Source organism: Diuraphis noxia, unplaced genomic scaffold (genome assembly GCF_037042655.1).
Source record: "Diuraphis noxia isolate RWA-SAM2 unplaced genomic scaffold, SU_Dnox_SAM2 contig0001, whole genome shotgun sequence".
In the NCBI taxonomy this organism is placed as follows: domain Eukaryota; kingdom Metazoa; phylum Arthropoda; class Insecta; order Hemiptera; family Aphididae; genus Diuraphis; species Diuraphis noxia.
The window spans coordinates 29,308,891-29,320,336 of NW_028301711.1; positions in this window are offsets into that span (position 1 = coordinate 29,308,891).

Sequence of the window (11,446 nt, forward strand, 5' to 3'; positions counted from 1 at the left end):
CAGTATAGTTAAATAGGGACGATAGGGCGAGCGAATTGATTTGTGCACCTCGTTTCGCGTGGAATATAAGACTTGTATTACTGACAACAATTCGGAGTTTAATTTAATTTAAATTTACTTATATCGTTATGTATAATAATCATTGTGTACACTTTATATACTAATTATTAATCGTGATTTCCGTAAAAAAAATTCATAGCTGTTTTTGGTTTAATCTAGCGGCTAGTAAACAGTATACTATAAATTATAATGTTATCATGGTATGTTTCAAATAGGTATAGGAACTTACCAGGAAGACATTGGAGTTAATCGTTTTACCGTTCAAAATTCAACCTTTGTACGAGACATAACTTATATTCTTTATCAGTAAAAATTGAATTTTTCTTTTTGAATATCTTGTTTCCAATTCTACTCATTGCGTATTATGAAATTATGATGTTAATCAGTTACCATTTACCAAATAATTACGTCAATACAAACACTGGAATTACGTCTTGTCGTATGTATAAAATTATAAACTACCATTGGAAAAAAAAATTTTTTCTGTTCACGTCGTTATCACGATGCAGTATTAAGTTATCTGAATGGTTATAAAGTGAATTTTACCTTTGTTTAAAAAAATGAAGGATACCTACTAAACCAATAAGTGTTGAATATTTTCATGATATTCTTAAAATAAAAACTATAATTATATTAATACCGTTGTGACGTTGCAAATGGATAAACCTTATCGTCGAATTCTAATAATTACCGTCTATTATATAAATAATTCTTCGAAGTTCTGAATCGGTCGACTACAACTACTTTCCGACGCTCACACCGTTACAAATAAATCCAGTGAGGTGATAAGCTGACGAATATCGTAGGTATACTCGGTAATCAATATTACCGAACTGGTAACGACCACAATAATATAATTTTCTATCGATCACCGGTGCAGTCGTTTTATACTTTTATCCGTCAGTATTCACTATTAGTCATTTCGTCGATCTCGTCGCACCATCCGGTTCGTGTTCCGACAGTTTTGGTATGGCCGTTTGCACAGTGTGTATGCCGTAAAGTGATGACCTATTTTAACGATTTAAAGTTTAGTAGTGCGCACTGTGTGAAATAAAATTATAATATTATGTATTTTTGGGATCCTCAAAAATTCCAGATTAAAAAATTCCTACGAAGGCAGCACTTCAGCCATTAAGGATCAAGGTAAGACTAACAAGTCCTATATCGACTGTATTTTTCATAGGTTCCTAATAGTAGAAATAGATAGTTTCAAGTAGGTTAGCCTTAGCCATTATACGATATATAGCCACATAGATTCATAAAACAAACGTGAAACGCTTCATTCGTCAACTTTTAGTACAGCACGTTTTATTTTTGAAACCTATTGCAGTGTATATAACTAACGTGTCGTGTGTTGAGCGGTGGAGGGAACATTTGACGTGGGTGTCGCATTTTTGGGACGGCAATTTATTGGAGGTGAAAAAAACGAAAATTATGAGTTTTTTAACTAACAATAATTTGTATGAGTGGCTTGGAATGGTACGGTTGCGAAATCAGTCACGCAACGTGATTATATAGCCCGCTGCCACTAGTTCCCGGATGGGTGACCCGTGTTCTTATTGGAAAACAACCTTATCAAACATACACGTGTTGCCAACTTACCGTACCAACCATACTAGCAACAAACAATTAATGATCAGTTGCCGAGCTCGAGACCAATGGAAAAAAATATACACATATATTATATATATAAACTTAGATATGAATTTTTTAAATTATTTAAAAATATTCATAAAAATACTTTAACATACCCTGTCTCGTGGTCGTGACAATATCATTTTTCCACGGTGTTATGGAACCGTGGTTCCAACACAAATAAATTTAACGTACGATTATATATTGATATAGTGATATAGATTTTATTACTGATTTTTAACTTAACTAATAATTTTACAATAAATATAAAATGCTCTGGTTTTAAATATACGTTATGTACAGTGCCGGCCCAAGATACGGGCGAACCGGGTGGTTGCCCGGGGTGTTACTTTTTTAGGGGCGCTTTTAATATACGAATATTTTATAAATTTTAGCGTAATATTTATTCAATTTGACAATAATATAGCCAAATGACTAAATTATCTATGACAGAATATTCTGTTTTGTATTTTTTTTTATAGATTTTACTTCACTTTCCAGTTTTTATTAGGTATTATTTTACAAATAATTAAAAAATAATATACAATGATATATAATTATTAACTCGGGAAAACCAAAAAAGTATTACAGCTTGAGTGTTACAGCCGATACGTCTATAAATTGTATCCATATAAGTTTTGCAATCCTTTACCTATCCATAAATATAAGATTTTTAAACAAAATATGTAGGTAAGTATAAAAAGTATTAAATGTATTATGGAGAATTTGATTAAGGGCGCATTTCAAAAAGTTGTTCGGAGCGTCAAAATACCTTGGGGCGGCCCTGGTTATGTATAATGCTCTGTTCTAAATACGACTGACAAACCTCCTCTCCCCCTGTGTGTCGGCCTGCCACCCAGCCGAACGCCGAATCGCCTTGTCGGCGGATTCCTGTCGACGAGCCGTCGTCCAACACTATTCCTACACTGCTAATATTATATTATGTGACAACATAATATAATATAATATTATTCAGGCGTTCACAACAATGGTGACGATAATGGTGTAACATTTTCGCATGCACAATATAATTATTGCTTATACCGCTCAATCCAGCATACGCAGCAATATATATCGTGTCAGAGTACCAAATACCAATATAGTACCTATGGGCTTCGACCTGCCACCTCTATCTCTAGAATAATAACTGTTATTACTCTTGGTTTTTGGATCAATCTATTTCTATTTTTAAGTATTAATTATTTATTTTATACGGATATACATCGTGGCCAAGGCCATAGAGAATTAGTATTCAGGGCCAAGAGCAGAGAAATATGAACTAGGAAGTAGGAAACTAAAAAAATCTCTCATAATACAGCAATAGTACTTATTTTTTTACAAGTGATAAGATAGCAGGAGGCATGGCCCTTGGGAGTGTATGCGCCCTTGTTAAGACCCCCCTAAAATTAACAAATTAAATTTTAAATTTTAAAAGTTGGTAATCAAAAAACATATTTATACTCTGAACCCTCACCACGAAAATATTTTGCTGGCTATGGCTTTGAATCTGACACACAATTCTATTTTCCTATTTTTCTGTAATTTAATTAAGTGGTATAGGAATTTGATAAATAAAATAAATATAACATTTTGTAAAATGAGTATTTTTGCACATATCTATTATTGTAATTATTTTACTAAACTCGTTTCTTCTAAGATAATAAGAAAAATAACTAAATCCTATGGGCAAAAACTAGAAAATATCATTAAACACCTAGAATGTCTTTAAATAATATATTAAGTTTTAGATTATGAGCGTGAAAATTATTATAAATAATAGGTAAAAATTACATTTTACTGTTTATGCTATTTATTGACATGTGATGTTTTCAATTTTTTTTTTTTTTTACGGAACTATTAATTTTGATTGTATATAATATTCAAGTGTGCTAGGATGACACGACGACTGCGCATCACTCAAAATATTTTTTGTACGTAATGATTTATGATTGAAAAAAAAAATTATTTGAAATTTTCTTGCAATAATTAAAAAACAAAGTTTAGAGTGCCTAAACCTACATTAAATTTTTATGGGCTTATAAAAATTAAATATTTTCGTAATTTATTACTTGAAAAACAATTATTATATAGTTATATATTATTACAATTACGTTTTATTTTATACTGCAGTGATGTAAGCAAATCTAATTTTATACTATTTGACCCAATATATAATGACTAATGAAGATCATTTCTAATTTATAACGAGTTCTACTGAGTTCTACTAGGAGTTTATAACTGTGCAGTGTGTCGTGTGTGTGCGTGGTGTGTTCGAGTTTATATACATATTATTTTTATGTATATAATATATGATAATATGTCTCGTAAAAATTGTATAAAACCAAAATGTGACCGAATCGGACTGTATATTATTATTATGATATACGAGTGTGATTAAAATAAAACTATTGTAAGCAAGCTTGCGTGCGTGCGTGAGGTGTGTGCAAAAGAGAGAGAGAGGGTGAGAGAGTAATAGAGAGACTAACAGTGGTGAAATCAACATAATGACGTGGACGTATAAAAGTCATTATATATGTTATATAGACGTTATCGGGTCCCCGAGGTGAAATAATTCAAAGTGGCGATACGCGATGACCTGGGACTCTTGCCTCCACTGCTGCCGGTGTTTACACACGCGTGTGGGCACGGGGGTTCGCGTTTTCGTCGTCGCGTTATACAGCAAGCTTCGTGATGACGAGGAAGTAATTTGCTCTCTCTATATCCCTCTCTATCACCCCATCGGCCGTCATCTACGTATCGTCTGTCTTTCTCTCGACTTAGACGGCAGCCGCGTTGCTGTTCATTGTGCACAGTCACGCAAATCCCAAAGCACTAGCGTCAACCAAGCACGTGGTAGTGGTATATTATCTCATATGTATATAGGTATACTACCGCAGCCGTAATGAATAATTAAACACAACTATACTATAATAATGCGCGAGCCCGCACACACACGCATGTAGGTATATATATATATATATATATATAATTATAATATCGTGATTACGCAGTGCTTGTGTGTGTAAATGTCCGATATTTTGATGACCCCTACACGGGTGTGTGCTTATTCGGATAACTTCGTCACGAACCCGGGAATCGACATCATTTCCATGATTGTATATAAATATAAGTGTGTGTATTTAGTGTGTGTGTGTGGTGTACGCGCGAGCACATGATATACCTAAATTGTAAATATTATTATACCTACAGTGAGTCCTATACTATATAAAGCGCATATCTGGATATGCACTTACTGTTTACTAAATAATTACTATTATATTGTGCAGATAAACTTAAAACCTTTAAACCAAATTATCTCTATTATTACCCTTTGCAGATAAAATCCATCACATTAATAAGAGGAGTATAGTACGGGTAACGTGAAATAATGAGATCGTCATTCGACCCGCGTATAATAATATAGGTATTATAGACGTATTATAATCATGTATAATGTAATACTCATTACTATATACTCATGTAGAACTAAAGCAATAATTAAATATTTTTATGTAGATATAAATAATAATACACCTAATGAACACCTAAAAACCAACATTGATTGTATTTTTACGTCAACATTTCGATTCATGTGCAGGTATTGTGGTCTACCGAAATAAATCATGCGCTATTTGTTTTCTATGTGCACCTGCACTTTATTATAGTCAACTAAAACAAGTGTCTTTTTTACTGTTCCGAAAGAGTTTTACGAAAAAAAATAAACACGCACATCGCCGTAAAACCAATATATATACTTATGCCCTGTATGGTTATTTCATATATAAAAATATAAAACTCACTTTGCTTAGAAAGTAAAAAGTTTAAGTTTATATTATATCTAGGTACATTCAATTTTATTTTTATTACATATGTTAGATACCCTATATTATTCACACATCTAATATTTTATAATTTTAAATTCTTCTTTATAGTTGCTGTCAGCTGATATTTGTTATAAGTCCGTAAGAGTTGATAAATTATAATGAAACATTTGTAGTACATATATATAAACAGGGACATAAAAAATAGTAAAAACTATTTTATGGTAAATAGAAATAAATTAAAATATTAAAAATAACAAAGTAGTTGATTCCTCAAATATTATATTAATAAATCATAATACGCACATTACATATAGAATAATTTAAATATTTTAATAGGTATCTATTGTATCCTATGTTAATATTCCGTCATTCCAAACCCGGTTCAATAATTTGTCAGGAATTATTTTTTTATATACATAAATTGGAGTGGCGAAACAACTAACAAGTACATAACATTATTAATATCAACTGAAATGGTTGGCGTGAATCGTTGTATACATTATAGTATTATACGCACTATTGTACAGGCATACGCATAATTGATGGTTGAGCCGATTTGTCTCCAACTAAATGTCTGCGATATAGCTTATAGTAATATAGACATATTTAATACATAATATACCTAACATTAACTACTGGTGCAGCAATTGTTACGGTATTGGACCGTGAAACCATGTACATTACAAAATAATATAAATTATTATTTAATTCAAGCTGTATTATCGTTATATAGGTATACCGTATACATATAGCTATTTATATTATGTATTATACTCGTGTACTCGGAAGTTGGTTTGACTAATTTGGTCGTGATTAACGCCACGCGTCCCGTATTAGTGTGTGTGTTGTACTTTACGGTCGGACGCGGACAAAACGGTAATGCATGCGCCGACTAGTGCGTAATGAGTTTTCAGGGCTCTTGCAGCCTAGCATTTCGTATTATTACGCGTACACGATATATTATTGTATTACGTATATGTGTGTGTGCATAATACGCGTGCGTTGTGTGTATAATATCGGAGTTGTAACCCCATCGCCGTCCGTCGTCAAAACTCTTGTGGTCGTTAGTGACTCGCGGACAACATATAATCTATCACGTCATACTACGCACGACTGCAGTGCGGTCGCGATGGCGGCTATGGCACAGTGTTTATAATAAATTATTCGAAACAATCCATTGGACGACGGTTCGTAGGTGAATAATACGATTCAATATAATATACTCAATACTGTGCATGCTGTATGTATAGATGGTGTTCGAATAGTTTGAAAACAGATGTAGGTACCAACACTACCAACAGTTATATCTTATATATTATTGTCAAAGAAATACCAGTAGAATATTAAGGTTCATTTTCGTTATGTTATAATTTTTTGACCCTATCAATAAAACAAAGGTATTATGGACGCTATTAAGACGTGATCATATTACTCTAATTACATTTACACCAAAATGCAATTTATTGCATTGAGATTCCAATTAATAATTATCATTTAAAATTTCTATTTTTTTAATAACATCATCTCGTATATGGGTCAATACGTTACGTATACACGTATTTATTTGGCTCAAATAATGATTATTGAATTTTCTCATCAAACAAAATAGCTATTTAGATTGTAAGAAGAGCAATTAATGTATTAATTTTATAATGATAAATTATGTTTATTATTTATGTATTTATCAACACATTTTGGAGCATGGAAAATATACTTCGATTTTAATAATGACAATAGTTTTTGCCTTTTGGTAGAAATTCGTATATAGTCTAGAGATCAAATGTAAAAAATTCCAGTAATTTAAAAAATAACTGGATGTAACAAACAAAAAAATAATAAAAAAAATAGACAATTTTCCTGCAGAACCAATTGTTGATATATATTCGATATTGTTTATTTGGTTTTACTAAATGGTGCACTTAAATTATACTAACTAGCGATTTTCTTCAAATGTTTGCACCTATAATTTTAGCATTTTCTATAAGTACCATTTAAAATAGTTTGAATCATTTAAATGAGCACTTATTAGGTATTTTAGATTTTTTGTTTTAGTTTCTATACCTACAAATTAAAAAATATCAAAATCAGCTAGTCAGTAGTCACAATATTTTTAATGAGCATTAAAATTCCTCAAAATCTTGAAAATCATAAGTTTCTTTAGTAGTTAAAAACACATATCTATAGTTTTCAATATTCATTCATATATGAATTTACATTGAACTCTATATAGATCTCAAATAATTAATTAGGTATAATTTTCAAACAAGAATTATAGAAAAAAAAACTTAAGTTAAATTCCGCAAATATTTTGTATAGTCATCTGAAGTTTAGCAAAATTTGATATTCACGCGTAAATTAATGATTTCTCATCAAACGATTTTAGCTATTTATTGAGACTGGCAAAGTATTAATCGTATAAACTTTAAACATAATGAAGCTTACTGTTTTCTTTACTCAATAATGCATTCAAATATTTAAACATTTTTTAAGATAATTAAAGGATTTTGAAATTTTGAATTTTTTTTTTCAAAAATGATAAAAATGTCTGGTTAAGAGGATGCCACACCCGCATGTGTTGTCTCCGTCTTACAAACGTGTAACATAGCAAAATCTGTTTAGCGCGGGACAACTTTACTCCCTTTGTATTTATAGTAGAATTACCAAAATTCCACAACGCTTCGGTAAGAACTTTATCTGTGCCATAGCGTCGTTATTTTTTTGATAACATAAATATTATTAAAGTTATAAGCCTAAGGAAATTATTTTTATTTTTTATTTTTTCATTAAATTACTTAAAATTATTGGTTTGTGCTATCAAAAGAATAACGGCGCTAAACAGATTTTGCTATGTTATACGTTTGTAAGACGGAGACAACACATGCGGGTGTGGCGTCCTCTTAAGTCGAAAAGCTTGAAAATTTAATTCAAGATACCAACATTGTTATTATAGCTGTTTTAAAATACGAGTGCACAATTATTCATAAGAATTTGATGTTAAAACCTTTTCAAATTCGTCAAATGAGAATTTACTAATCAATTTGTATAATTAAAACTTTAAAAAGTATATTTGCTCAATTTATATAGCTAAAGTATGAACATTTAATGCAAGGATCCTATAATAAGTGGGCCATAGTGAAATCAATAAATCTAAAATGTATAATATAAGCACTGAATTTTTTTTAGATTTATGAAGTTTATAAATTTTAATTAAATTAAATATTCTAACAAAATTATATTAATAATGATTTTAGTTATTTGAGCGTTTTAACTCATAAATATTTTTTGTGGAGACTTAAATTTTTACGTTTATCATTATATTTTATTAATAATATAATTTTCAAAATATTTTGATTATTTTAAGCTATTGTCTGTTTATACTTTGTACTAGGAACCTATTATTATCGTAATACGGTGATTAAAATCGCTTGAAAAAAATCGATCAGTTCAAGAATTATATTCAAAATAAGAGTTGCCATTGAAAAAAATGAAGTTGTATTGCGAACACGCAAAATATATGAGTTAAAAAAATTGTACGTCATATCCATTAGTTGAATGTCTCACTAACAGAATTGAAAAATATTTACTGGGTAATGACTAATGAGTAATGACAAGTGTACCCTGTTTCAACGAATACATTGTGTATATCAAATAAAACTTTGATTATCTTTCGTGATGGATTCATGCGATCACTTCAGGAGATACTTTTGAAAAATATAGAACATAGGTGCACCATTGTACCATACTCTAAGAACAACACTAATATAATATTATATGTAAAAATATATATAATACATCATAGTCATATATAATGGCTATTTTGTAATAAATTCGAATTTAATTTGAAAAGTTAAGTGAATGTAGCGGAAGTCAATGGGTAGGGAATGGTGCAGGACGCAGCGTTGTAAAACACATTTTATTTTGTTGGGTCCATTTAACACGATGACTGCACAACGTATAAGAGGACACTAAGCAGAGTTAGTAGAAGCATATCGGTCGTTGAACACATATTGTACATATATATCTGTATATATTGTGCGTTTAATTCATTAGCTCGCTTCGCTATTATTATTAAACACACACACATTACTAATATATATATATATATATAAATAAAATATCTGTATACATGGGTGTGTGTTTGTAAATGTGGATGAGAAAAATTCATTCGTTATATGTTGCTCTTAATATATATATGTATATAGTGTGTACACATGGTGTAACCGTTTTAATCATGCGGTCCAGTGGTCAGTTGTTGTTTTTGCCGTTGGCCGTTTTTCATTGAAAGGAGGCATTGGATTTTCCATAAGAAATCCTAGTGGTTTGAACTGGTTTCCTTAGTGGTCTGATGTTGACATTTTCAATCTCGAAAATATACGATGCAATATTTTATTAATATTTTTTTTTAGATAAATTATCACACGCATGTAAACCTTGGTGTAAAATCATAACTATTTTTTATATTATTTACTATACATTAATTATCACATTAGTATAAGAATAGTATTTCTTATGTTAACAATATTGTATTAGATTTTTGGTACATTTCAATCTAAAAATGGCATCATTAATTCATCACTTATTGTAATACATTGTTGTTGTACATAATATGTATCTACATTATATTTAAGGATGTCACGGAGGATAAAAATAATATGACTTGTATATTATACTCATTCAATTATAAATCACTTACAATTAATAATTATACTTTTAAATAATCTATTTTTAATAGTTAAATATTTATTTATTTATTAATATTTAGACGGACGATGTCCAATTTACAATATAGAATAACAATAACAATAATAGCACAGATTATATAAATCGAAGAAGTGCACCATCTGGTTTTATATAATCTGTGATAATAGTATAATATTATTTTACAATCAACACATTATAAATAATTCAATATAAGTAGTACGATTAATACAAATAAAATCACAATAAAAATTAGTGATTACATAGATATAAAACCTAAAAAAGTGGGAGACTGAGTGGATGTATGTGATACGAAATAATATAAAAGAAAATTAAATAACAATTATAGTGTTTGTTAATTAAATGATTATTTAAATAATATATTAGAAACTTGAATATTTCGGCAAGACATCAAAATATGTATTTAAGGTATTATTTAACATGTACTTCTGAGAGAAATGTGGTAGGTATATAAAATAAATCTTTATTGCGTAAGATTATTGGTTTTAAAATGTAATATGGTTTAGTAAAAATGCATCAATCTCGTCAATTCTGCGTGATTTTAATGATCTAAAGTGTAAAACATTTCAAATTTGTTCATATCTTGAGTAGGGGGTTCTTGGTATATTAGATTTAATGCATATGAATCGAAGAATTTTGTTTACAAACATGTTCTAATTAGGTACAAAACGATGTATTAAAGTAGGTACCTATACCTAATAAAAATTAAACTTAATTAACTTAATTAAACTAACTTAATTAAGGGTTATTTCTTACGGAAAATTGGAACTAGTTGATTTTCGGGTGATGGCAAAGGTAAAAAATTTCCGGTTGGATAATTTTCAATCTTAAAAATAAATATAAAAACGGGAAACTTGATTTGCTGTGTATAAAAATTCGAATGTAAAGGTTTTTATTGAGTCGGTCATTGTATTAGAATGTGTTAAGTTTGATTAAAAAAAAATTCCAAAGGATTATTTTGAACAAAGACATAATATGCGGTCTATCTATATACAAAAACATGAATCACATGAAGATGAAGAGGAGACATCTAGAATCTTCATTCAAATATAATTAAATAAAAGTAACTGAACTTCAAAATATAATTCCTATATTCTCGACTTTTGTTCTTCACAAATTTGAATCGTAAAAACTTTAAAAATATTTATACTAAATTACATGCTATTAAATAAATTAATATTTTGAGTCTTTATGTACTAACCTATATG